Source organism: Sturnira hondurensis, unplaced genomic scaffold (assembly GCF_014824575.4).
Source record: "Sturnira hondurensis isolate 20B ecotype Veracruz unplaced genomic scaffold, ASM1482457v3 Scaffold0004136, whole genome shotgun sequence".
Lineage (NCBI taxonomy): Eukaryota > Metazoa > Chordata > Mammalia > Chiroptera > Phyllostomidae > Sturnira > Sturnira hondurensis.
In genome coordinates, this window is record NW_028076767.1 from 38,781,737 (window position 1) to 38,809,573 (window position 27,837).

Sequence of the window (27,837 nt, forward strand, 5' to 3'; positions counted from 1 at the left end):
CCTATTGGGTACATCTGAGAACCTGTAGGCAGTTTTTAAAAGAAGCTGTACCAGCAAATGATGAAGGACTAAAGAACTCATACAAAAGAAGCTAGTATTTTTGAATGACAGGAAAGCATTTAATTAGGTTAGCTGTCTGCTCAGCTAAAGGGCAGTGAGTTACCTTAAGAAGTAAAGATGTAAATGTGAAAGTGGCTGGAAGTGGTTCCATGTTATGTTGCAATACTATTCCATTTCAGGATGTCACATTTACACTAACGTATGTAGGGTAAGGAACAACCGACTTAATTAGCCAAATCACTAGGATAAAATGAGAAGTACTTTATGTTCTCTTACAGCTCTGCTACAAACTTATTAAGGGATATAAAGCTCTTTCTTTATTATTTCATATTTTAGGTAGGAAAAATTTCTGACAGCCTACCCATCGGATTTACTGCAAAATGATAAATATGCAAGTATGTTAAAATCAAAGTCAAAAGTCACTTTAAAATAATTATTTTCTTTGAAGCATATAAAACCAAGATTTCATATTTATCACTTAATACTCTAAACTAGTAAGCTTTCAAGTAACCTTTTTAAGTTTTAAGTTTTTAAGTAAATTTTTTGGTCTCTAGGATTTCTTTATAACTTTAAAAACATTGAGACCCCCTGAAGAGTTTTTTTGATTATGTCTACTTCTTACCTGTCTATCTATACTATATTATAAATTAAAATTGAGAAGTATTTAAGATATTTCTTTATTAATTTATTTTAAAATAATAAAACCAAATGAATCAATACATATTAACAAATGACATTTTTATTCAAAATGACTATATTTCAATTTAAAAAGGAGAAGAATGGAATTTTGCAGTTTTGCAAATCTCTTTAATGTCTCTCTGGCTTAATAGAAGACAGCTGGATTCTCATGTCGCTTCTGAATTCAATCTGTTGAGATATCACATGCCATGTAACTACTGGAAAACTACTTTACACACTCATGAGAGAATGAGAGTGAAAAACAACTTATTAGTCTTATTAAGAAAATAGTTTGACCTTTCTAACTCTGAAAGGGTTTAAAGGATCCCACAGGTGTTTCTAGACATCTTGAGAACTGCTCCAATGTGTTTCTATAGATGTCTGCTGAAACAATTGCTAGGGAAGCTCTAGAAAACTGGATGCTAAAAGTAGTTACTGCTGTTGCCACAAAGGAGTAGTCTGCAATGCCACTAAACAACATTTCAAAAACATTTAAGGCATATTCTACTTTAATGCATTCTTTCTGAAATACATATATTTAATTTCATACAATCACATTTTGAAAGTGATTTCTAAGTTCTCCTGACTTCTAGTCCAGATGGCAACATAGGTAAACACAGATCACCTCCTCACATAACCACAACTAAATTATAGAACCACCGCCTATCAGAAACATCAGAAATTTAGTTGAGCCCTGGCTGGCATGACTCAGTGGGTTGAGCACTGGACTGCGAAGCAAAGGGTCACTGGTTCAATTCCCACTCAGGGCACATGCCTGCATTGTGGGCCAGATCCCCAGTAGGGGGCATGTGAGAGGCAACCACACAGTGGTATTTCTCTCTCTTTCTCTCTCCCTACCCCTCTCTGTAAAAATAAATGAATTAAATCTTTGAAAAATAAAAAGAAATTGAGTTGAATGGAAGTCTGACAACTATAGAATTAAAGAAACCACACATCTATCCAGAATGGTAGGAGGGGCAGAGACATGGAACAGGCTGGTCCCACATCCATGTGTCTTGTCATGAATAAAAACTCATGACGAATATCTCAGGAGTGAAGAGTCCCAGCCCCACACAAAGCTCCTCAGCCCAGACTTCCAGCGCCAGGAGATAAGTTCCCGTGATTTCTGGATGTAAAAACCAGCAGGGATTGAGTCAGTGGAAGAAACTTCTGGAGACCCAAGCAGTTCCCCTTAAAGAACCCACACATGGACTAACACTCACTCCCTGTGAGATTCAGCACTGGGGCAGCATCTTGAAAGGCACCAGTGACGCACTGAGAGGAACTGAAGTGGCATCAAGGTGGAAGCTGAGGGACAGCTTTTTCCCAGCCAGAAAGGCAGGCAGGGGCTATTGTTCATTTTCTGAACCGTTCTCCCACAGAGCCACAGAGCCAGAAGACGGAGCCATATCTGAGACTCCATCAACCTAACACTGTTTGCCCCACCCTGGAGATCCCCCAAGGCTCCATCCCACCCAACTTATAACTGTTAACCATGGCTTTTCCAAATGAATGTCCGGTCTTGGCTCATACTTTACAACTTCCTAAATCCTCTGAAAATCAACAGCTGGCTTCAGTGAGCCCTCAATCCCCCTACCTCTTGCTAAGTGGCCACAGGCATATTGCTAGCATCAGTCAGCCTAGGTTCACAATTTAGCTTTGCCTGGAAATCTCCAAGCCTAGCACAAGTAGCTGCTACCTCAGATTGCTTTATAGCTCAGACAGAGTGGACCCAGGCAAAACACAGGTGGGCCTGACAATGGCCTGTATTACTCAGGAAACCCCAGGGCCAGTGCACCCAGTAGAGAGCAATAATACCAGGGCACCACTACCCTGTAGCTCAAATCCTCCATGAAGGGCAGAGGTGGTGATATGTGGTCAAAGCCAGTCCTTGCAACTCATAGGCCTGGGTAAATCCCTACCGTTGACCTGCCAACAGCAATCAAGGCTCAACTACAAGAGGAGGGTGTACTCAGTCACATTGTGGGCACACCTTGAGTACCCAGCTTGGGTGGTAGGGGAGGCTGACCCTACCGGATATCTACTTCATTAGGCCATGCTATCAAGACAGGAAGTCATAGCAGTTCTACCTAATACATGCAAAGAAACACAGGGAGGATGCCAAAATGAGGAGACAAAGAGACATGGCCTTAAAGAAAGAACAGATCAAAATTCCAGAAAAAGAACTAAACAAAATGGAAATAAGCCATCTATAAGATGCAGTGTTCAAAACACTGATTGTAAGGGTTCTCAAGGAATTTACTGAAGACTTCAGCAGCATAAAAAAGATCCAGTCAGAAACAAGTGATACACTAATTGAAATAAAGAATAACTTATAGGGAAACAACTGTAAAGTGGATGAAGCTGAGAATCAAATCAATGATTTGGTATATAAGGAATTAAAAAACAACCAATCAGAAGAACCACAAGAAAAAAAGAATCCAAAAAATGAGGGTAGTGTAAGCAGCCTCTGGGACAACTTCAAGTGTTCCAACATCCGCATTATAGGGGTGCCAAAAAGAGAAGAGAAAGTGCAAAAAAATGGAAATCTATTTGAAAAAAAATAATGAAAAAGCATTCTCTAATTTAGTGAAGGAAGTAGATATGCAAGCCCAGGAAACACAGAGCGTCCCAAACAAGATGGATGCAAAGAGGTGCACCATAAGACACATCATAATTAAAATGCCAAAGATTAAAGATAAAAGAGAATCTTAAAAGCAGCAAGAAAAAAGCAGATAGCTACCTACAGGGGAATTTCCATAAGACTGTCAGCTGATTTCTCAAAAGAAACTTTGCAGGCTAGAAGGGATTGGCAAGAAATAAAGTCATGAAAAGCAGTGACCTACAGCTGAGATTGCTTTACCCAGCAAAGCTATCATTTAGAATCGAAGGGCAGATAAAGAGCTTGCCAGACAAACAAAAACTAAAGGAGTTTGTCATCAAACTATTATTATGAAATGTTAAAGGGACTTACTGAAGAAAAAGAAGAAGACCAAAACTATGAACAATAAAATGGCAATAAATACATATCTATCAACAATTGAATCTTAAAAACAAACTAAGCAAACGAGAAGAACAGAAACAGAATCATGGATATGAAGAGCATTGTGATGGTTTCCAGATGGGAGTGGGCGTGGGAGAAGTACAAAAAAGTAGTTACAGAATAGCCATGGGAATGTAAAGTAATGTATAGCAAATGGAGTAGCCATGACCTATGGACATGAACAATGGTGTAGGGATTGCCTGAGGAAGTGGAGGGGGGTCTGTGTGGAGAAGGGAAAGGTGGGAAAAATTTGGACAACTGTAATAGCATAATGAATAAAATATAATTGTAAAAGAATGTGATTCCTATGTGTTAAAATCAAATCTCCATACCCAATTCACATATGAACAAAAATGTAATTCTTACAAATGGAGTAGATAAATTTAGTGTCACTTTTGTGATATAACATGATTAAGTTACTTTGTTAAATCAAACTTACTCCCATATTTTAGGCTTACAAAGTTATGTTTACCATTGCATTTAGGTCAGTGGCAAATAGTTAACAAGATGTCCTGGGGCCAGTTGAAAGCTACCTGAATCAGATATTTAAAATTACCCATGCAGTGTTTCCACTGTACCCCTACATTTGCTACTTAAAGGAACAATATGTACTTTTCAAATCTACTTTTTATAATTCTTATTTATTAAATGAATATATTTTCACTAAAAGATAGTAGCTTTTTCATGCTCTTCCTTTTTCTCTGTTTCTTAACACTCCCCTTTCTTTTTCTCTCTTTTAGACATATCTTTTTTTTTATTTTCTATGTTTCAACTTGGGTCAGTATAGTGCAGGGTTAGAGACGTGAGCAATGGAAGTATACAATCAGTAAAATGAACAATAAAATCAATCCATGAGCCCAAATACGAAGTTGTGAGAAGATAAGGCTAATGCCAGGAGATCCTTCAGGAAACATAACCCCAAGAGAGCCCTGTGCAGAATCACTGACAGCCAGGCTGCAAGGCAGAATGTAAGGACAGTCTTAGGAGGCCAACTAATTCTGTTAATTTCTCGTCTTTTTGAAATATGTTCTTTGAGACATTGTGTGAGGACTCTAAATGTAGTCCTCATACTATATCCTTGATCCAGCTTGTTTTAAGCTTCTGTGCAAAGTAATAGTGTATGTGAAAGTGTTAAAAGAATTGTTCATTTCTGTTTTGAAGGCATTCAAATGCCAGGGACTGTGAGCACATTCATTCCTAATTTTAATGAAATGCCAAAGCCACTAGTATAAAAGTTACATCTGCTTATATGTGGTAGGGAAATGGAGGGGACAGAGTTGAAATTCACATTACTAAAACTTAGTTGTAGTCAGTTCTACCACTTTATTTTTATGATAAACAGATGACCCATAAGCAGCTTTTAAACCCATCCATTTCATCACAGTTCAGGTTTGAAGAAGTTGCCTGCATTGAGTAGGGTCACAGGAGGAGCCCCAGGGGGGCAGGCAGGAGGCTGGTAGAGGGGGGAACATCAAGGAATCTCCTACAGGGAAGCAGTGCACCAGCTGGAAAAACATGACACCAGGTGCAATAATAATCAGGGAGAGACCTAGGCCCCACAGCAGCCAGGGTTCTACAACAGGAAGGTGAAGATATTTGAATGAGCCATTTTCTGTACTAGTTCTGGGTGGTACTTACAAAGCACCAGAGGTCAGGGAAATCACCCTCAGTGGCTACCCACTGACTTGCCCTTTTGCACTTTAGCTGCAAGTACATTTGCAGTCATAGGAAGCACCATCCCAAGGGAATCTGTTTATTATAACCAACCCAAGGATCTTCCAGCTACCCAACAGATCTTAAAATGTCAGGAAAAACATTCCAGAAACCCAGAATTCAAGATGTGAAGACATCAAATCACCATAAAAATGCATGAAAATTGTTTTATCTTACAAAAAATTATAAACTATAGGTTGATGACCAGCTATGCAACTTGCCTAAAATAAACACATATTTCAGTTAAATCGCATTGTTTCTTAGAATCAACCGGTGAGAACAAGAGGTAAGCTCCTGCTTCCTAGCTTTGAATATTAGGTCGTTACTACTTTGTCTTATGGAAGAATATGATGTTTGGATTTGAATCCAAATAATCCAGTATAGGTGGTAACCGGGGAAACAGTGAGAAGATTGGAAAATCAAACAAAATGGAGCATGCTAAAGCTGGGTGATGGCTACATGGATGTTCATAAACTCTCTAATTTTCTTTTTTTTTGCAGTTTTTAATGATTTTTTATTGTTATTCTATTACAGTTGTCCTAATTTTTCCCCTTTGCTCTTCTCTACCCATCCCATCCCCAACCCCCAGTTCCCATAGTCATTCCCCACAGTGTTGTCCAAGTCCATGGGTCATTCACGAATGTTTTTTAACATTCCCTTTAGCCCCTTCCCTTTCTTTCCACCGTTATGCCCCTCCCCACTCCTCTCTGGTCACTTTCAGTCTATCCCATGTATCCATGCCTCTGATTCTATTTTGTTCATTAGTTTATTTTGTTCATTAGATTCCTCTTACTTCTGCCTTATTCTGTTGGTCATACAGACCACACAAACCTAGAACATCATGGGGCAGGGGAGACACAAGGATGTGAATTCCAGGAAGCAGGGACCACTGGGGACTATTTGGGAGGCTGGCTGCAACATGGAAAATAAAAAAGGAAAATAACTCAACTATTAGAGATAAGATGCATGGAAATGGACTTGCAAAGGTTATCTTTAAGTGAAGTTGGACCAGGATCCATCTGGGATAGTTTTGTTACTAAAGTAAAGAGAAAGTCAAATAATAACTTATAATTATTTAAAACTTTTGTTAAAAATACCTTAACACTGTAAATCCCTGTGTATGAAAGTACATGCCCCACCAAGCACTCAAGCCCAGAGATTACTGAGTTAATCTACTCAGAGCTGAAAAGAACAGCAATAACAACTGCTGTAAATTCTGTTTCATCCCCCCCCTCCCCAAGTGCGGTCACGTACACTCTGGTTGCTCTTCAGAGTGTATCAATTGTGCCTCCGCCAAAGCTCAGTTCCTGGTCTCTAGTCCCATTCCTGGTGGACTTCAGTCTGATTCTACACAAATGCTAGAGTCTGGCTATTTCATTGATTCATAATCTTAACCATCTCAACCAAAGAATTAAGGTAGAAGAAAGAGAAAATACAGCATATGGTTTTTGCCTTTGACAAACTTAAAATTTGTACAAACTGACAGTCTCTAGCTGTGCCCAGGCTTCAGTTTATACATAACAAATTGAAAAGTATGCTACAGTCTGTCAGTATTCATCACTAATTCAATACTTATGTGGTGATTTCTAGCACTCGTAGTTTTGAAAAACATGTTAGGGTTTCCTATCATACTTTCAGAATGCAAACCATCATGGCAAATAACCAAATAAAGTAATATATAGATAAACCACCGAAATAATAGATGAATCCCACAGTCCACCGCAGAATCATATTTTCCAACTGTGGTGTTGATTAGATTATAAAAGACATCTATTGGCAAGTAGTCATCAAAAATAGACTAACACTTGAAAGTAGCTGTAAGATTGCTAAACTGTGTAAACTAAAGCATGATTATTTAGGTATAGTAGAAGGAGAGAAAGATGAGTGACATTTTTAAAAATTTTCATAACAGTATCATGAAAGAAATAGGTTTTATAATAATTTTATAATAATTTAAACCTAATATTATAGGTTTTATAATAATTATAAAATTTTATAATAATTTTATAATAATCTCTCATTGGTAAAAGAGAGATAATCATTTTATAATTGGTTGAATAATAAATTAACTCTCCTTAAAAAAAAAGAATTGATGCATATGACCATGCACTCTGAGCCTAATAGTTCCTATTAATCATCATCTCCTCCCAGCCCAGTAATGCTCTTAATACCCTACAATTCTGAGGTACAGATTCCTTTTTGAGTTTTCTCTTGATGTGATCGGAACATGTGGAATTAAATTGTTGTCAGATATTTTCTTCTTGCCAAGATAAATCCATTGGTATCTCTTCAAAGAAGTGTTTTGGTACCACTCTAAAGAATAAAGCACCTATACTCCCTCACCCCCAAAATTAAAATAAAAGATTTGTTTACTCTTTAACGGAGAATTCATTCTGGTTCATCCTGTATGAGTTACTATGTTTATACTGCCAAATTATATGGGTTTCTTTTTAGGTTCACTGTAGCAGACACTTTTTCCCAGGGAAAAACTATTGTTGATTATAGCAGTAGGTCTAATTCTTTTCTCATGTGTTTATTTTTTAAGCACTCCCACAGACTGGCTTGACCTTAACCATAAATAGTAGTTTATGCTATATGATTTGTGTGTGTCTGTGTGTGTCTGTGAAGCAGGGGCAGCACGGGCAGTGTAGGAAATAAATCTTGTTTCATACAAACATGTAAGAGTGGCCTCAAATGCTCACCAAAGAAGAAATGATTAATATCAGATTCCTAAGAATTTGTTCCTAAGAGCAAGTTTTGATAGTGCAGGATCAGAGATACTGCAAGAACACCAGGGACCTAACGGGGAGTTAGGAGAGGTCAGGCAGAATATACCTATAAACAAGTCAGTCTATCCTATCCGAGTTCAGCCTTAGAGCAAATGTCCCCTGCAATGACTACCACAGGAACTAAAATGAATGTATGCATATGTTAAAAAAGAAGCTAATCTCACAATTACTCTTGTATTTCAGGGAATTGTCCCTGATACCTAGACAAGATGTAAGGATGAATTCCCTGAGAGTAACATAAAAGATGGCTGTCATTTTATAGGGAAAGATGAGACAAATAAGAAATGAGATGTAATCTAAAATGGATCTAAAGGTTAACAGAAAAGCATTTTCCAGTTATACGTATTAAACGAGGAGAGAGGAGAATCTCACACATACTCTCAAACAAGGAAGGGAAAGTGATTACAATTAATCTCGTAAAGATAATTGTTTTTTAATTGTTTCTGGGTAGTAGTTGCTTTATTCCAAAATTTCATAAAATAATTTAGTTAGGTACAACAGTTGGTCTTGATTTGAAGTACAATAGAAAGCCAAACAAACGCCTTGGGTCAGGGTTGGAAATGGCTGGTGTATATTTTTAACTGCTGAATGTATTTAGCGTGAGGACCTGATGGCATCAGCTCCTACTAGAGAGAGAGAGAAATCTCCTGCTCTTGCAGAACTAACTTAAAGTGGTGAGTAAGGAGACCTGGATTGAAATTCTGGTTGTGTCATTCAGAAAGTGTATGATCTTATGCAAAATTTTTGCTCTCTTTCTTCATTCCTTTTCTTCACCTTATTTACCATTTAGGCAGAGATCTTAATTTCTTTTCACCTTTTGGGATATTACTAAGGTTAAAGAAATAATGCATACAAAAGTACTGTTCAAAGTTACAAGTCCTGTAAAAATATCAGCATTCCTTAGTACATGTTGTCATCTGTCATTCTATTTTATACCTTGGAATATAACCGAAACTTCCTAACAATGGAAAAAGGCTAAATATAATACCTAATACTAGAAAGAAGGGAAAGAACCACCCCAATTTTGTTTAGTTTTGGTACACATAAAAGATTAATACATTAAAATCATGTATTAATCTTTCAAAGTACCAATTCCTGCCTCAGACAGCAATTAATATGGTTTCTTGAAGAGAAATGACACCAAGTAAGTTTATTTTATGACATAATAATAGGGTATTCATGTAAGGGAAAAATAACAGGTAAGTCTGCTTCAGCTGTAGTTCAAATGCTTATAGATATTTAATACAATTAGAGAAAAACTAATAAAGCTTTACATTGTGTTTCACTTTCTTCGTCTGTGACTAGTAACTGCTTTTTGATTCAAGCAGAGCTTTGGCTATAACTTTAAGCTAGAATGTTGGGATATCTAAAGTGATAAATGAGAAATTAAATAAAAATACTTTTTAAAGTTGAAGATTCAGTACAATTGTACACACACACACACACACACACACCCAAAACAAACAAGTGTAATAAGAACTGTTCACATTAGGAGTCAGGATCTTTGCATTCCACCTCACAGCTAGCTAAGTGATCGGTGTCACTGGTTTGGTCATTGTACACATGGTACTGGCGCTCTACCAAGAGTTAGTCCAACCCCAAAGAGCAATTGTTGGTTTTCCAGAGACCTGTGGAGTATTCTGCACTTCCCTTTTAGGGAAGAACAAATTCGAATGTGGTTTGCAGGAATATGCCGCTGGGGAAATTTGGCTAGTTTGAGGTTTCCCAGTGTAAATTATGTAGGATGCTCATTCCTCTGGGGACAGGGCATGTTTCTCTGGTTCTGCTGTCAGAAATTTGAGAAACAAAAATAAGGTATTGTTGTAATTATAATAATTTTAGTAGTAATAGTAATTGTTATTATTAATAACAGTAGTAAATATATGACAGAGTTTGTTTTCGCATAGCCTCATGACATAATCCTCAAGGGCTATATACTGGGCCCTTAGTGAACATTTAAAGGTTTGTCCATCTGATACATTGCTCAGTTCAGGCAGGGAAGGAGACAAGGAGAAAAGATGGTAAAAGGAAAAAGAGAAGGGGGAGAGAGGAAGGATGTGGAGGAAGAAGGGAGACAGGGAAGGTGGGGAGGAAGGGACAAAAGGAAGCGAGAGAGGTAGGGAGGGAAAGAAGGGGAAGGCCATCTCCACTGCCTTCCTTCGGCCTCCTGAAATCGCCTTTATTAGAGTTACAAAGAGGTAGTTTTCAGAAGGGATTTTTCCCTAAGAGGTCATTGAAATCATTAACTGAACTGGATAACCATGTTTTGGATATATCTGATCTTCATACATGGCCCCTGGAGAAGGAGATACCAAAGGAATCTAAGGCAGTTTTAATGGCCACAAAATAAAATTTTAAAAATGAGCAAGAAAGAATCTGGCTTAGTGGTTAGTCACTATTTTGCATAAGATACAACTTAGAGGAAAATGTTTGCAGCTTCATTTTTAACACTGAAAATGAAATATATTTTATTAAGTCCCTTGGGAGAAATGTGTATATTTTTACGATATATATTACCTAGCTGTTAAACAGAAAAATGTCAATGAGCAAATTGGCACAGCCTCTTAGACACTTAATCGTTAATTCCTGGGCATAGCTGAAAAAGTAACAAAGCAGATGCAGTTTTTGGATGTTTAATTTTGATTAGCAACATTGGGGAACTGATATGGTGAGGAAAGATGGGGTTCAGAAAACAGGGTGAAGGAAAAGAAACAAGTATATCAAATAGTTATTGAAAGATTAAAATTTTCTATATTTCTTCTCCATGGAAGAAGCTGGAAGTTTAATTTTTGTGGGATATCATAGACTTTTGTTTTCTTGGTGGTGGTGGAAATGCAGAAAAACACCAAACCTACGCAGGCTGACCCACAGAAAAGCAAGACCCATTCCTTTCTGCTCTCTCTCATCTTTAATAGGTTTTTTAGGACTATTTTTAATTTATTTCATTTCTCATGTACAAAAACCTAGGATTATACACCTCTATGTGTTATGGAAGAATGTTTAGGTGCAATATGGAGGAATTTAATTTAATAGCCTTTTTATTTATTTATTTATTTATTTAAATTACTTTATTGTTGTTCAGTTACAGTTCTCTGTATTTTCTCCCCACCCCCTCCAAACCCACCTCCCTCCTTGCTTCCACCCTCCTTCTTGGTTTTGTCCATGTGTCCTTTACAGTAGTTTCTAAAAACCCTTCTCCCCTCTGTCCCCTCCCCCCTCCCCACTGGCTATTGTTAGATTGTTCTTAATTTCTATGACTCTGGTTATATTTTGTTTGCTTTTTTCTTTTGCTGATTGTGTTCTAGTTAAAGGTGAGATTCAATAACCTTTTACATGCCGAAAGAAGTAAAAAGTCTACCCTATAGGATTAATCTTTGTGCTTTCTTGTCTTGAATTGTGTGAGGGTTTTTTTTTCCTTAAAAATATTTTTCATATATATATATATGAAACACAATAGGTTGGTGAGAATGAAGCAAGGCTGCATGTTTACAGAGAGCCAAGACGCATGCTCTCTGTAAAAGGAAAAGGGGGACTGAGATGGTTTCTGCTGAAAGACCAGCAGTCACTGCAGACAGCAATCTGCCCTTTCAGCAGAAAATACTGGAAGTGGGGTGCCACCGACGAGGGTCTTCCTTGACTGCCTCAAGTATCTGTAGCATAATTGATGTGCCCTTCACCCTGCTTACTGGGAGCCCACTGCACCACTTGACTTAAATGAAGGCAGGATCATTCAAACAGTAGAAATAGGGGAAGAAGGAGAATATATGTGTATATGTATGTGTATATATATACACACACACAATTTTTTAGGTGTATGGGGCAATGCTCTGACCACCTAAGCCACCTGGCCAGGGCAATAGAATGTTATCTTTTTATTATAAAGTAATTCATAAGAAAAAATTAATAAAATTCTTTTAAAGTCCATTCTAGAAAATTTAAAATGTACAAAAAAACATAAGGAAGAAAATAAAAATTGTTTACAGTTCCACCACCCAGAGAAATGTGCTGATAATATTTTATTGTATTTCTTCCTAATATTTTTTTAATTCTAGAATGTCTTGTTAGTACAAGAAGAAAATCGTCATTTGATGTTCGATGACTTCAGCACTTTTAGACAAGAAATGAATTAAGAATACAAAAATAAAAGAGAAACAATAATTGCACCCATTTGAACTGAGGGAAGCTGTACTGGCCTCTAGAACCAAGTACTCAGAGGAAGTAAGCAGTTGTGAGAAATCAGCGGAGCAGAGTGGAAAGAACACACAGAACATCTGTCCTAGTACTTACTGTCTTACTGCTGCTCCACGACCTTAGGAAAATCATTTCCTTCTCTAGCCTTCATTTTCATAATCTTTAAAGTAGGGCACTGCAATTTAGCAATTCCACAAACATTGTAAGGTATTTTGCCCTGTCAATTTAGTTATATGTTCTCTAAATACCAAAGGCCAAGTTTTCATAATATTGGGCTGTAAAGGTCTATCTGCTCCCTATCTCTTTCTCCTTTCTATAATGAATAATAGAAAGTTGGGGACCCCCACAAGGAAACCTTGAACAGTTTCTGTATATGGGGATTAGGAGGAGAATCACTGATTCTTGATCTTTTGATCTGACTTCAGGCCTGGATTGGGAGTGTGGGGATTCTGTTAAGAAGGAAAAGAGAGTATCACTAAAAACAATGCAAAATTGTTAATATAATATCTGGCCCCTATTTACAGAGGTAATCTGACCCTTCTCACTGCTGTGGGATACACACACGCATGTGTGCACATGCAGTGACACTGTCAAGCCACGTCGTCTCTTCAAAGCATGCCCTCCTCCCAGCATTTCATCTGTACTCTCCACTGTCTCCACCTCCGTCCAAGTCACCCCCATTTTTTGCCTGGAGTCTAGGCAAACCTCAATATCTTGATGACTAGTCTTTTCACATCTATATTTGACTTACTTTTATCCTTCCTTTATTCTACACCCAGAATAACCTTTCAAATATGTGTTGCTTCCTGGTTTGCAAGGATAATAACCCAAATCATGAATGGGGCCTACAGCACCATCCACAAAGAGGCTTTCCCCAACCTCCTTAGCCTTCTCGCTCTTTGTGGGCAACCCACACTGGATTCGTTAATCTTTTGTATTGTATTTGTAGACTCTATTTCCTTTATTTCTACTCAGATCTTCATTATTTCTTCCTTCTGCTCACTTTGTGGTATGTTTGTTGTTCTTTTTCAAGTCCCTTTAAATATGAAGTTAGTTGTTTATTTGAGCTTTTTCTTGTTTCTTAAGATAGGTCTGTAATGCTATGAATTTCCCTCTTCAGATTGCTTTCCCTGCAACCCACAGATTTTGAGCTGTTCTCATTTTCATTTATTTCAAGGTATCCTTTTTTTTAGACTTTTTTTAAATTGGCCTTTTTTATGATGATTCTTTTTTTAAAGATTTTATTTATTTATATTTAGAGGGAAAGGGAAGGAGAGAGGGAGAGAAATATCAATGCATGGTTGCCTCTTGTGAGTCCCCTGCTGGGAACTGGCCTGCAACCCAGGCATGTGCCCTGACTGGGAATCGAACTGCGATCGTGTGGTTCACAGGCCTGCACTCAATCCACTGAGCTACACCAGCCAGGGCTCAAGGTATCTTTTGATTTCTCCCTTGATCTCATTGTTGAGTCATTCATGGTTTAATAACATGTTATTTTGCTTCCATGTCTTCATGTATTTTTCAGTTTTCTTCTTGTGATTGATTTCTAGTTTCATAGCATTATGACATGCTATGAAAGAAGATGCTTGATATGATTTCAAGCTTAAATTTATTGAGACATGTTTTGTGTCCTAAGATGTGGTCTATCCTAGAAAATATCCCATGTCATATGAAAAGAATGTATATTCTACTGTTTTGGGGATGAAATGCTCTGTAGATATCAATTAAATACATTTGATCTAGTGTTTTATTTAAGACCACTGTTTCCTTGTTGATTTTCTATCTGGGAGATCTATCCATTGAAGTCAATGGGGTGTTAAAACCCTCTACTATGACTGTATTTCTGCTGATTGCTCCCTTTTTGTACATCACAATTTGATTTACATATTTAGGTACTCCTATGTTGGGTGCATTAATGTGTACTAGGGTTATATCCCCTTGTTGAATTATTTCCTTTATAGTGATGCAGTGTCCTCTGTATCTTTCTATATTCTAGGTTTTATTGCTTATTTTGTCAGATATAAGTAGTGCTATGAAGCCTTTTATTTTTGCATTTGCATGAAATATCTTTTTCCATCCCTTTACTTTTTGTCTATACGTATCTTTCATTCTGAGCTGGGTCTCTTGGAGATAGCATACACACACATACACTCACACACACAGGTCTTATTATCTTACCCATTCAGCTACCATATGTCTTTTGATGGATCATTTAAGCCATTTATAATTTAAAGTGATAATTGATAGATAGGTATTTATTTACAATTATATTTTAACTTTTTTTCTGTTTATTATCTTTCTTTTTATTTCTTCTTCTTAAAGCAAGCTCTTTAACATTTGTTGCAATACTAGTTTGGTTTTAACAAATTCCTTTAGCTCTTTCTTATCTAGGAAGCTCTCTATTTCACCTTCTATTTTAAATGATAGCCATGTTGTGTAAAATAATCTTGATTGTAAGATCTTTCTTTTCATCACTTTCAATAGCTTATACCAATCTCTCCTGGCCTGAAATGTTCCTGTTGAGAAATCAAATGATAGGTGATGGGAGCTCCCTCGTAGGTAACTAACTGTTTTTCTCCTGAAGCTTTTACAATTCTCTCCTTTAAGCTTTGCCATTTTAAATATGATGTGTCTTGGTGTGGGTCTCTTTGGTTCCATCTTGTTTGGTATTCTCTGTTCTTCCTGGACTTGTATGTCTTTTTCCTTCACCAGGTTAGGGAAGTTTTCAGTCATTATTTCTTCAACTAGGTTCTTAATCCCTTGCTCACTCTCTTCTTCTGGTATCTCCATGATGCAGATGTTATTATACTTCACGTTGTCCCAAAAGTTTCTTAAACTCTCCTCAGTTTTTAAAATTCTTTTTTCTATTTGCTGCTCTACTTGAGTGTTTTTCTCTACCTTGTCTTCAAATCACTGATTCAATCCTCTGCTTCATCTAACCTATGTTTTATTCCTTCCACTGTATTATTTAGTTCAGATATTATATTCTATATTTCTGACTGGCCCTTTTTTTATAGTTTCTATGTCTTTTTTCATGCTGATGACCACCCTTATAATCGTTACTTTAAACTCTATATCTGATAAAATGCTCTCTTCCATTTCATTTAGTTCTTCTTCTGGACAATTCTCTTGTTCTTTCATTTGGGGCCTGTTTCTTTGTCTTCCCATTTTAGATGCCTCTTTGTATTTGTTTCTATGTATTAGGAAGATCTGCGAAGACTCCAGTACCAGCCTGTGTCAGACACTGCCTGTGACTGGCCACAAGCATCCTGTTTGGAGCTACTGGTGATCTATAGCTTATGGCTCCCTCTGCTGGGCCTGGGTTTGTGGGAAATGAATCTAGCTGTGCACCATGGCTAGCTGTTATTGGCACCAGCCTGGGAGACGATAAGCTAAAGTCTCAAAGCTTCTAGAGATGCGCCTTAACTTGCAGGCTTAATACGTGAAAGTACCTCAAGCTATAAACTCCACGGGGTGGGGTAGGAGGGATTCCTATGGGTGAGGCTCACTTCCTCTCGAGCTGATACCATATGGAAGGGAGTGCTATCACTGAGAAAGATGGCTTCTGCAGTATGGGGAATGACTCAGCACAGGGATCCCAGTGGCTGAGCCTTCAGCTCTCTTCCCAGAGCCACCAACCCCAGACTCTCCTCACATAGCTCTATTGTGCTCTGCCCTGCCTCTGCCACAGCCCAGGGTAAGTGGCCGCTAATGAAATTTTGTGTATTAACCCTTTAAGAGGCTCTCTGTGTCCCTAACCATCTCTCCCTGGTGGACAGAAACCCTACTACTATTTGGGTTTATTTCCTGGTTCTACAGCTGTAGGCTGAAGAGCTCAGCTTGGGATTTAGACCCTGTATTTCTCAGAGGGACACCACCCCAGATGCTAAAATATCCCTCAGAACTTAAGCTGCCACCCGAGGGAGTCCAGCTAGCCCTCTCGTACCTCCACACTTTCTTCCAGTCTCAATGTGGTGATATGGTTTCTTCCATAAGTCCTTGGTTATAAGGCTTCTCTCCAATTAGTGTTTGGCTGGTTATTCAGGATGACTTTTCCACGATTCAGTTGTAATTCCAGTTTGGTTCTGGGGAGAAGTTAGTGTACCTTCCACCTACTTGGTGGCCATCTTGGATCTCAGTTAATAAATCTTGAATTCTTTTTTCCCCATTTCTTTTTTTATTTTAAGTCTTGAATTTTGATATTCAGTTAGCTAAAGTAAGATCCCTCAATGTTCTAATCAACACAACAAACAAGTGAGCAAAATAGAATGAGAGACATGGAAATAAAGAACAAACTGACAGGGACCAGAGGGGCAAGAGGGGAAGGGTCAAGTCAAGGAGCATGTATGAAGGACCCATGGACAAGGACAACAGCGGGGGCAGGGAGAATTGAATGTGGGAGGGAGGGGGTAGGTAGGGCAGGGGTGAGTAATGGGGGAAAATGGGGACAACTGTAATTAGACAACAATAAAAAAATTTTTTAAAGTCCCTCAAGATTCATCCCAATTACATGCTACAATACTCTCTCTCTGAAAGCTTGCCTATTCTTGTCTGAGCATCTCTCCTCTTCCCAAAGCATTTCAGCTTTACCTCCGTCAAGTGGTTATGTTCTGGCTTTTTATTATCCTTATTTTGATACCCATTTACCTAAGCTACCAAACTCTGTTCTCTCTGAAGGGAGGTGCAATGAACTAATACATTGTCTGAATCATCTTTATATCTCAGAATCTAACAAAATGTTGTCTTTATTAAACTTAGTACCAGAGTGGCTGGAAAAAGTCCTTTAGTCTTATCAATTCTGTTCATCAATTTCATTATATATTCTCCCTCACTTCCATGAAGAACTGCAGAGAATAGAGACACCCTGCTCTCTTTGCCCTTCCTGTGAAAGATTTCCAAAATTATAGGTAAAGAAGAAAGGCAAGACTTATAAATATTTAGAACAAACAAGTAAGGTCAGTAAGTATATGCATTTGGTAATGGTGCATGTTTTATACTTCAGAGCTCTTCCTCAAGTCAGATAAGTTTAAAATGCCAGGGGTATCTGCTGATATCTCAAAAAAGGAAAAGAAATAGCCCATGTGCAGATAAATTGAGCACACCTAATTAAGAGACAATATAGTGCATTATAATGCTTCATAGTGGATATCATCCCCCCTAATATGTAAACATCTAAAAATGATGTTTATTCACTGAAACCAAACTTATAGACCTAAAAATTGGGCCCTAATTCCGTTTCTGCTCCTGTCTAGCAGAGTGACCTTGGGAAAGTCAGATCACCGTATGTAGTTAGTTGTGTTGCAACTGGGACCTCATGTTACAGATTTTAAAATGGAAAACCTTCTACAGGAACTTCCTTTTACTGGCACCATGTGTGGACTTGAAAAAGAGTCAAGTCAGGCCGTGACTATCAGGTGAGAAACTAGATATTTTGCCATTACCAAAGATATATTATATCTGGGAAAATAAATCTTTTCAGATAAAAAGATCTTCTTACCAACTGCCAGTTAATTTCCATTCAGATGTTTCTTTTTTCTTTTCTTTAGTTCAACTGGAATTTATTAAGCCTGTTATTAAAAAAAAAACCATGGAACAGACTGACAGATTTCAGAGGGGTGGAGGAAGTGGAGAACTGGAGGAAATTGGCCAAAGAACATACATGCAGATATGGGTGGCCCATGCACACAGACAACAGTGTGGTGAAGGCCAGGGGGTGGGGGTGGGAAATGGGTGGAGGGGGACAAGCAGGGGGTAAATAAGGGACATCTGTAATAGCATCAACAATAAAAAAATAAATTTTAAAAATAATGCAATATTGCAGAACTATTAAGCATAAAACCTGTGCTTTAGATTTGGTTGTACACTTAAAACTGTGTGTTTTCGGCATTATAATGATAATTGCAATTGTCACTTAAGAGTATCTACTCTCTGCTCACTGTGCTAGGTACTTTTTAAAAATTCTTACAAAACTCTTAATGATAAGTGTTATTAGCCTTATTACACAGTTGACCAAAACAAGGTTCAGAGAATTAAGCAACTTGCCCCAAGTCACATAGCTTGCACTACAGCGAGAGTCCTTGCTTTTTCCGCTGACTGAATTCTTTAGACCTCATTTTTTCCCCCTGTAAAATAAGGGAATTTCATTATATGACCTCTAGGGACAGTATTAAATTTAACATATCTGTGGACTTTTTATTATAGAAAATTCCAAACTCGCCCAAGAGTAGAAATGACCCATCGCCCTGCCACGCCAACCAGCACCTGTAGCCACTCTGGTTTCACCTCTTCTCCGCTGACTTTCCTCCCCAGCCCTGCCCATGGTAGAATCTTGTGAAACAGTCTAAATACAGTATTTGATCCACAAATATCTCAGTAGTTATCGTGAAAAGCAAAGACTTCATAAAAACAGTCCAATACTTTAGCACACCTAAAATATTAACAGTAATTTCTTAGTATTAAACAACCAGCTGGAGCCAGTCAGCCTCTGCTGTGCCACGATCTAGGCTTCAGTTGTTGGACTGTGGAGAGGCAGAGGCAGGGTACTGTCTCAGGCGGCCACAGCAGTTCCCCAACCCATGTAGAGTTGTTCCAACATTGAAAAAACTGGGAATGCCACTCTGCATGCTGGCTTATTACAAACCTTGGAGGCTTTGAGTTCCCCGCTGGCTCTTACAAGAACCCACGCTGTCACTCAACTGAGATATCTTTTTCCCACTTCCTTATCCTATTAGGCTTTTTATACACATATGTCTGAAAATTTTACCATAATACAAATGATTATTTTACATGATTCTGGAACTTCTGGCCAATAAAATGAGCAACAAAACAAAAATATGAGTTATGACTATTAGAAAATAAAATTTATTTGGAACCAAATAGGATTAAGTACCCAAAACAAAAAATAAAATAAACAATAAATTCTTGGATAGAATAGCAAATTCTTGGATTATGAGCACCAATTTCTATGTAGCTGGTTCCACAATAAGACAGGGCGGGACACAAGTAAGTTACAGTTGTTCATATGGAAAATAATTCAATACTTAATAAGTAATAATTAAAGAATAAACTGTGTTTCACATACTCACAACTGTAAACCTACTTTTGCCCCGCCCTTTATTACTGTGGAGCCAGCTACCATGTTAGAAGGCCTGGATCAATTAGTAATTATAATTGAAGATAAATATAATTATTCATACAGTTTTCAGCTGTTCTGAATTAATTCCACTAAAATTACTTAAGAATTACTTTACTTTAGTGGATGTCAGTGACACTGCCTTCCCTAAAAGCTCTTTCCTAAGAACTGGTATCCCCTCCCCTCCTACCATCCACCTGACAACAGGCAGAGCATCTCTGTGCTCCTGTAAACCTGCTCCTCTGGTCCCACTTGGTGGGTCCAGAGACAGCCACCTGGCCTGAATCAGCACAACCAGAGGCTTTCCTCTGTATTTTTCAAACTAGAGTCAAGAAACAGTCAGCCACATCATTGTTACAGGACACTGTCCCCAAATACTGTTGGCGTGCCTGTCCTCCCCTCTGTGGGGAAATCCTGTCTGCGGTGAGAGCAGGTGAAGCTGACATGTGGAGGAGAGGAGCCCCTCCAACTCTTGGGGGGATTTTGGTGTCCACAGAGTTCCTGCAGATGTTGTGAGTCCCCACTGCACCCCTGCCCATCTCTTAGGCTGGTATTTAACTCTTCCTTGGAATCCATAAACCAGTAATTTCTAATTTTTGCCAAAGTTAATTCAAATTAGATTTCTGTTTCTTGCCATTAAAAGAATTCCCACCTCATTGACAAAGGAAATACATAGAATACATTTTTCACAAGTAATAGATTTATATTTTATTTTATATAATATATATTTTATCATACCATACATAAATTATCTCAGTTTACCCATTATTAGCAATAAAAAAATCAGAATGTCATTGGATTTTCAACCACATGATTTTTTAAATACTTAGATATGTATAGTCTAGTATGTGGCAGGGGAGGCAGGACAAATCTGAAAAAGTAACTTGAGGTTAGGACATATAGGGCCTTAAATATCATGATAAGGAGTGTAGACGTTACACGGAAGGTAGGAGGGATCCAACTGGAAAGTTTTCAAGCAGGAAACTGGTATGTTTGGATATTTAGGATATTTGGGCAGGTAATTCTGGTGGCAACGTGGAGCTGGAATTAAAACAGAAAAACATTGAAAAACACTCTACTAGGTTCTCATTCTGGAAACCTAATCACTTAAATGGATTCCAGGTATCCGAGACCAATGTGATGAAGAGCTCAGCAAAGAAAGTGATCCTGAAAATGTTGGGAGACAGATTCAAGACATATTTCAGTTGTATCCATAGCAGGGGCTGGAGAGTGGGACCCCGACAGGCCCAAGAAGCCTCACCTCTGCCGCTGGCCTAGTTACCATCACACCCGGGATCCGCAGCTGCTGCAGCCAGCCCCAGGCACCCTCACCGCAGCCACCAGCAGCTGCCCGCCTCCCCCACCCTCAGCACTGCGGACCCCAAGCCCAGCACCGCTGGCAGGAGCATGGCCCAGAGGGCCTCATATCCTGCCAACGGGTCAAGAAGGTGAAGGCAACGAAGGTTTCGGGAACAGTTAAGAGGCTCTATGTAAGGAACAAATACGGTTTCATCAACAGGAATGACACTAAGGAAGATGTATGTGTACACCAGACTGCCATAAGGGAGAATAACCCCAGGAAGTGCCTTCGCAGTGTAGGAGATGGAGAGCCTGTGGCATTAGATGCTGTTGCAGGAGAAAGGTGTGCAGAGGCCACAAGTGTTGCAGACCCCGGTGGAGTTCCAGTGCAAGGTGGTAAATATGCAGCAGAGGGTGACCGTTATGGTGCGATCCATGTCACAGGGGTCCTCTAAGCAGTTACCAGCAGAATTACCAGAATAGTGAGAGCTGGGGAAAGAGAATTTGGCTCCTGAAGGCCAGGCCCAACAGTGCGGCCCTACTGCAGGCTACGGTTCCCACCTTACTACATGTGAAGACCCCGTGAGCATCACCAGGACATTCCAATCCTCCTGTGCAGGGAGAAGTGATGAGGATGCTGACAACCAGGGCGTGGAGAACAAGTTAGATCAGTGAGGCAATAGGTGCTGTGTTCTATAGGTGCTATAGAACACAATTGCACAGGGGCCCTTCCCCACTAGAGAGGACAGCAAGGAAGAAGGTAAGGAAATAAAACAGATGAGACCCAAGGTCAGCAGCCGCCTCAGCATTGCTATCCCACAACTTAAATTACCAATACAGTCTCCCAGAAAACCCCAAACCACAAGATGGCAAAGAGACAAAAGCAGCTGATCCCACCAGCTGAAAATTCGTCTGCTCCAGAGGCTGGGTGGGACAAGGCTGAGTAGCCAGCTCACTATCTCTCCCATCATCCGGTTTAGTCATCCAACAAGAAGAAATGTGTATGTAATTCCAGCAACAAGAAACGAACAAAAGGCTGGAACTGAAAACCTTAAGTGCTTGCTTTCCGCCACGGGACCCGATAATTAGAACTATCTGCATTATCTATGCAACCTGAGGTTTTTATTGTTTTTACTTAAAGATATCTCTCTTCAGGTGACAAATGCATCTTATTCAAAGCTTTGTTTTTCCCAATACACCTCTAAAGGTTTTAAAATTGTTTCATATCTGGTCAAAGTTGAGATTTTTAGGAAACTTACTTTCAATTTGTAATAAAAGTTTACAACTTGATTTTTAAAATAATCAAAGTCAATAAACTGCAAGCACCTGTTAATAAGGGTCTTAGGTAATTGGGGGAAAAGGAGACTTCAAAAGTAGACTTCGCACTACATGATGACCACTTGGACACCGGGAGTGAAAGCGAGGAAACGCAGAAGGACTGCGAACAGACGGCACCAACGCAGTCGGAGAAAACCCTCGTCTGACTGAACCTCACTGTTGACGTTCGGAGTCCACTTTAGCAAGTGTGGGCACTATGTCCCCAGGTGGTCCTCACAGTCTCTCATTTCAAAGACAGCCTTAGTATGATTATATCTTGGCAGGTCATTTGGCCTTTATTGGAAATCCCCCACAATGTAAGGGGCCAAGGAGATTATTAAGTTCTGGAAACAGGATTCCTACTTGGTCACTGATGAGAAAGCAGTGCTATGGTTTCGTCCTGCTGGTACGCGTTGGTCTGATAGACACCTTTGACTTAATGGCTATAATTAAAAGAATAATTATAGCCAAACCTAAAATTTTGTATATCTCACATCAGAAAGAATACCACCAACTCAACTACTCTGCTTTTCTTTGCCTTCATGGTTAGAAATAGAAGAGTTAAAATTTTGTAGTGAAATGAAATTGAAAAGAATGTGATAAAGTGATATGACGCCCAGATTTGCAAGGTAAATTTTCTATATTCAAAACAATTTACCGGAAGACCCATTTTTACCATACCTTTTCTAGAAAACTAATCAGTTCTCGTTTACTTGATTCCTAAAACAAAACTATCAAATTCTACCAATGCAACTTGTTCTCTGTTAAAAATAGAATTAGACACAGTCCTGGCTTGCTTGCTGCCATTCCAGTATTTTTTGAAGAATGCAAAATTCCAATTTGTGGATGGTGATTTTGCCAAAAGTGAAAGCTCAGCAGCTCACAGACTTGTAAAATAACTGACATTTTGTAATTCTGACAGTTCTGATGAACTACAGGAAACATTGGCCAAGTGCCACTTGGTTTGATTTTTTCATCATAACTGAAATAGCAGAACTTTTTTGCTGTACAAGGCAAGGTTCGCTCATGGAAGAAAATAGCCTTAAAGTAATTCTGTGGTAGTTGTATCCATTGTTAGAGGGTTTCACCTTGTATTTTTTAAGTTAAAATGTCAATGGCCATGAATATTTTTCTGTATTAATTCTAGAAAATGCCATCCTTAGTGAAACTAAGGGTTGTATCTTCTTGTTGGCTTGCTCCCTTTATCGTTATGTACTATCCTTATTTGTCTCTTTGTTTTAAAGTCTATTTTGTCAGACATAAGTATTGCTACCCATGTTTTTGTTTCCATTTGCAGGTAATATCTTTTTTTATACCTTTACTTTTAGTTTGTGTGTATCTTTTCTTCTGAGGTGAGTCTCTTGTAGACAGTATATATATGGGTCTTGTTTTCCTATCCATTCAGCTACCCATGTCTTTTGATTGGAGCATTTAAGCCATTTACATTTGAGGTGATATATTGCCATTTTATTTTTTCAACTATATTCTTTTGGGTCCTTCCTTCCTTCTTTACTTTTCTCCTCCTCCTCCTCTTCCTCCTCCTCCTTCTTTAAGCAGGCCCTTTAACATTTCTTGTAATACTAGTTTAGTAGTAGCAAATTCCTTTAGCTTTTTCTTATCTGGGAAGCTCTTTATTTCTCCTATTTTAAATTATAGCCTCACTGGGTATAGTAATCTTGGTTGTAAGTTCCTGCTTTTCATCACTTTGAATAGTTTGTGCCAATCTCTTCTGGCCTGAAATGTTTCTGTTGAGAAATCAGATGACAGCCTTATGGGAGCTTCCTTGTAGATAACAAACTGCCTTTCTCTTGTGGCTTTTAAGATTCTCTCCTTGTCATTTTAATTATGATGTATCTTGGTGTGGGCCTCTTTGGGTCCATCTTGTTTGGGATTCTCCGTGTTTCCTGGACTTGTGTGTCATTTTCTTCTACTAGATCAGGGAATTTTTTGGTCATTATTTTTTCATATAGGTTCTCTATCCCCTGCTCTCTTCCTCTTCTGATACCCCTATGATGCAGATGTTGTGATGCTTCATGTTGTCCCAAAGATCCCTTAAACTGTGCTTTTTTTAAAAATTATTTTTCTTTTTGCTGTTCTGACTGCATGTTTTTTTTTTCTACCTTGTCTTTCTAATCACTGATTCAATTTTCTGGTCCATCTAACCTACTATTTATTCCTTTCAGTGTATTCATCATTTCAGATAATGTGTTCTTCATTTCTGACTGGTCCTTTCTTATGGGTTTTATGTCCTTGTTCATGCTTTTGACCATCTTTATAACCAGTACTTTGACCATCTTTATAACCAGTACTTTATAACCAGTACTTTCATTTAGTTCTTCTGGAGAATTCTCTTATTCTTTCATTTGGGGCCTGGTTTGTTTATTTTTGTTTGTTTTTGTCTCCCCATTTTGACTGCCTCTTTATATTTGTTTCTGTGTATTGGATAGACTTGTTATGACTCCCAGTCTTCATGTGGTGGCCTTATTTAGTAGGTTTCTTGTAGGGTTCTAGGGCGATAGTCTCCTTGACCACCTGAGCTGGGTGTTCTAGAATGTCCCTGGTGTGTGTTATGTGGGTCCTCCTAATATCATTGAGTCTTGATTGCTATTGGCCTGTTTATGCACGAGATCAACACTCAGGGTTGCTGACTAGGAGGCTTGACTGAGAGGCCCAACCCTGACCACAGCATGCACGCTGCTGTGCAGGTAGTAACCACATAAAGTAGAATTTACCTCAGCATGGTTTGGTCCCTCCAAAGATCTTCCTTTGGATATGCTTATGAAGCTTATTGGATCCTACTCTGTTTTTGTCTGGCACAGACCACGGGGTGTGTTGGTTCTGGGCCTCTTGGGAGGCACTCTGGTACAGGGCAGTGTCAGACACTGCCTGTGACTAGCCCTGGGCAAAATGTTTGGAGCTACAAACAATCTCCACATTGTGGCTGCCTCTGCTGGGCCTTGGTACATTCAGGAAAAAATCAAACTGTGCACCAAGGCCAGCTTTTATCAGCCACAGGCCTAAGGGCAGGTCAGCAAATGTCCCAAGGTACCCTGAGATCTATCCCTGCCTGCCACCTCTTGCCAGGTGCCTGTTTGGCTCAGTCACTGAAGGAGCCTTTGGCTGTACTCCTCAGCAGAGCCTCAGCTTCGCAGGTCGGGTGAGAAAGGGTCCAGAGGGTGGGGCTACTGCTTTCCCCCAGGCTGATGCTGCATGGAGGGAAGTGCTCCACCCAAGAAAGGTGGGGTCCATGCTGTGGGAGAATGACTCAGCACAGGAAATCTGGCGGCAGACCCCCAACTCTCTCACCAGACCCACACACTGCAGTCTCTTCACGTGATTCTAGTCTACTTCACCCTCTCTCTACTGGAGCCCATGGTGACTGGCTGCAAATGAAATTTTGTGTGTTGGCCCTTTAAGAAGGTACCTGCAACTCTAGCAGGTTTCTGTCTCTCCCTGCTGGACAGAAACCCCGCTGCTTCTCACAGCCAGATGCTATGTGGTCACCTTTTGCTGGCTCTGTTGCTCTTGGCTTAGGAGCCCAGCTTGGGGTTGAGACCCCACACTTCCTAAGGGGAATCCCCTGACATCTGAGATGTCCCTCCAGAATTCAGTTGCTGACTGTGGCAGCAGGCCAGCCCTTTTCACAACTCTTCCCTTCCTGCCAGCCTCTATGTGGCTTCCTCTTTAAATCCTTAGCTACAAAGCTTTAGCTAGTCTTCAATTTTACAGCAAAGATGATTATTCTGTAATTTAGTTGTAATTCCTGTTTAGCCGTGGGAGGTGAGTGAAGCTTCTACCTACTTCACTGCCCTGTTGTATCCCCATCCCAAAGTCCTGACAAATACACTGACCCTCTCCTTATAGATGTGTTTCTCAAGGCCTTTGTGGGGGTTGTCTTCTGGACCTTTTGGGCACATACAGTTGCGGGTAGAAGGTTGGGTCAGAAAAGGTTGGGTCATCCCAGTATTCCTGTCTCCTGAAATTTTTAAATGTGTTCTTTTACATTTTACCAAAGACATTTACATCACAACTTCATTTTTCACGAGTCACCATTGTGTCCAGATTTCAGTCACCCTTTAGCAGAACAGACAGAATTATCTCCTGCTTCTCAAGCTAAAACAGTTCATCTAGAATCTCTTGTAAACCCTTTTTGTAGGATCATCCCAGTCTAAAATTGTGTCCTCCTCTTCATTCAACATTCTTAAAATCTTTTCTAACCCACGGTCAATAGATTAATTATGAAGTTCAATTCTTTTGATAGGTGAAACCTCTCTTCCTGAATTTTACTTTGTGATTGACCTCTCTCGGAGCACAGTACCAGCTGACTCTGACTAAAGATCTGGACATGGGGCACGAGAGAACTGGCATCCTCTTCTCAGGCCACTCCTGTGAACAGGGGGCTTCAGTATCTTCACACAAAGGAGGAATTGCCTCATCAGCAAAGAAGATGCTGCTGCTGCTGATGAGGAAGGCTCAGTGGAGCTGGGGGTGGGAATTCTCTAAATCTTTCAAATTCTCTCCCATTTAGCATCTTCATTTTGAAGATGTAACTCTTTTTGGATCTGTACCTTTATATGTGTTCACATAAGACCCCAAGTAAGGAGATGAATTCAACTGATTTGCCAGGCAGCAATCAGCAAGGACAAATAGTAGTTTATAGTTATCTAAACTCTAGGTCTATAAGAGGTTCTTTGTTTTGTTGTTTTAACAAATGTATAGTCTTGGTTTCAGTTCACAGTTAAAATGAGAATCTAGAAATTTCCACATGTCTATCTCTTCAACTGAAGCAGCTAACCTCAACACACAGCTCTCGGGTTCTTCATACCATTCATACTGTTCTGTGGCAACAACAATTAAGTCCTTCACAGTCTTATCTTCAGAGGCCACCTTAACCCTAATGTTCACAGACACTAATCTTTAGCTGTTTCACTCTAACAGTCCACAGCCTTCCCATCTCTGAATATTAGTTGGGCATTGATTACCTTCAACAGAGTGAGTTTGGATAACTAGTTTCCTCATTTCCTTAGGAGTCTGTTGTTTGTAACCAACTCCCCCTCACCAGCTTCTGTGTAAGTCAGGATTGTTAGTTACATCAGGATTGTTAGTTACACGAATCAGAAACCAATCCTAGGTAGTTTACACAAAACAATTTGTGGGAAGGACACCAAGTAGTCACAGATTCTATGGGAAGATGAAAAACCAGGCTCAGGAAACTGGTAGGAGCCAAAAAAGGGTAGCAACAGAGAACTCAACCAAGGACCACTGTAGGAACAGAAAACTCAGCCAAGGACCTCTGTAGGAACAGAAAACTCAGCCAAGGACCTCTGTGGGAACAGTGGTTGGAACAGCACCTGGACGAGAGCTGTTGTGGGAGGAATCTAGGCCCAATACTTCCAGTGACACTACCACCACAGGCATCCTCTTCTCCTGGATTATTGACAGCACCACTATCTTCATAAATAACTTGCTGGACCCTGTACCATTCCATCACTCCTGGACTGAAGGTCAGAATGTCCCTGAACAAAGAACTACATGCTGATGTCCTCGCAGTCTAGAGGGAAGATCTGCCCTTCTTCAGTTTCTATACTGGGGCAAGTGTGGGATGCTAGGTAACC

At 39.3% G+C, this 27,837-nt stretch overlaps 1 pseudogene; it reads left to right on the forward strand.

The window, feature by feature from the left end:
* LOC118985147 (Y-box-binding protein 1-like) overlaps positions 1–21,852 on the forward strand; it is a 30,044-nt pseudogene extending 8,192 nt beyond the window's left edge.
* The last annotated feature ends 5,985 nt before the right edge of the window (positions 21,853–27,837 follow it).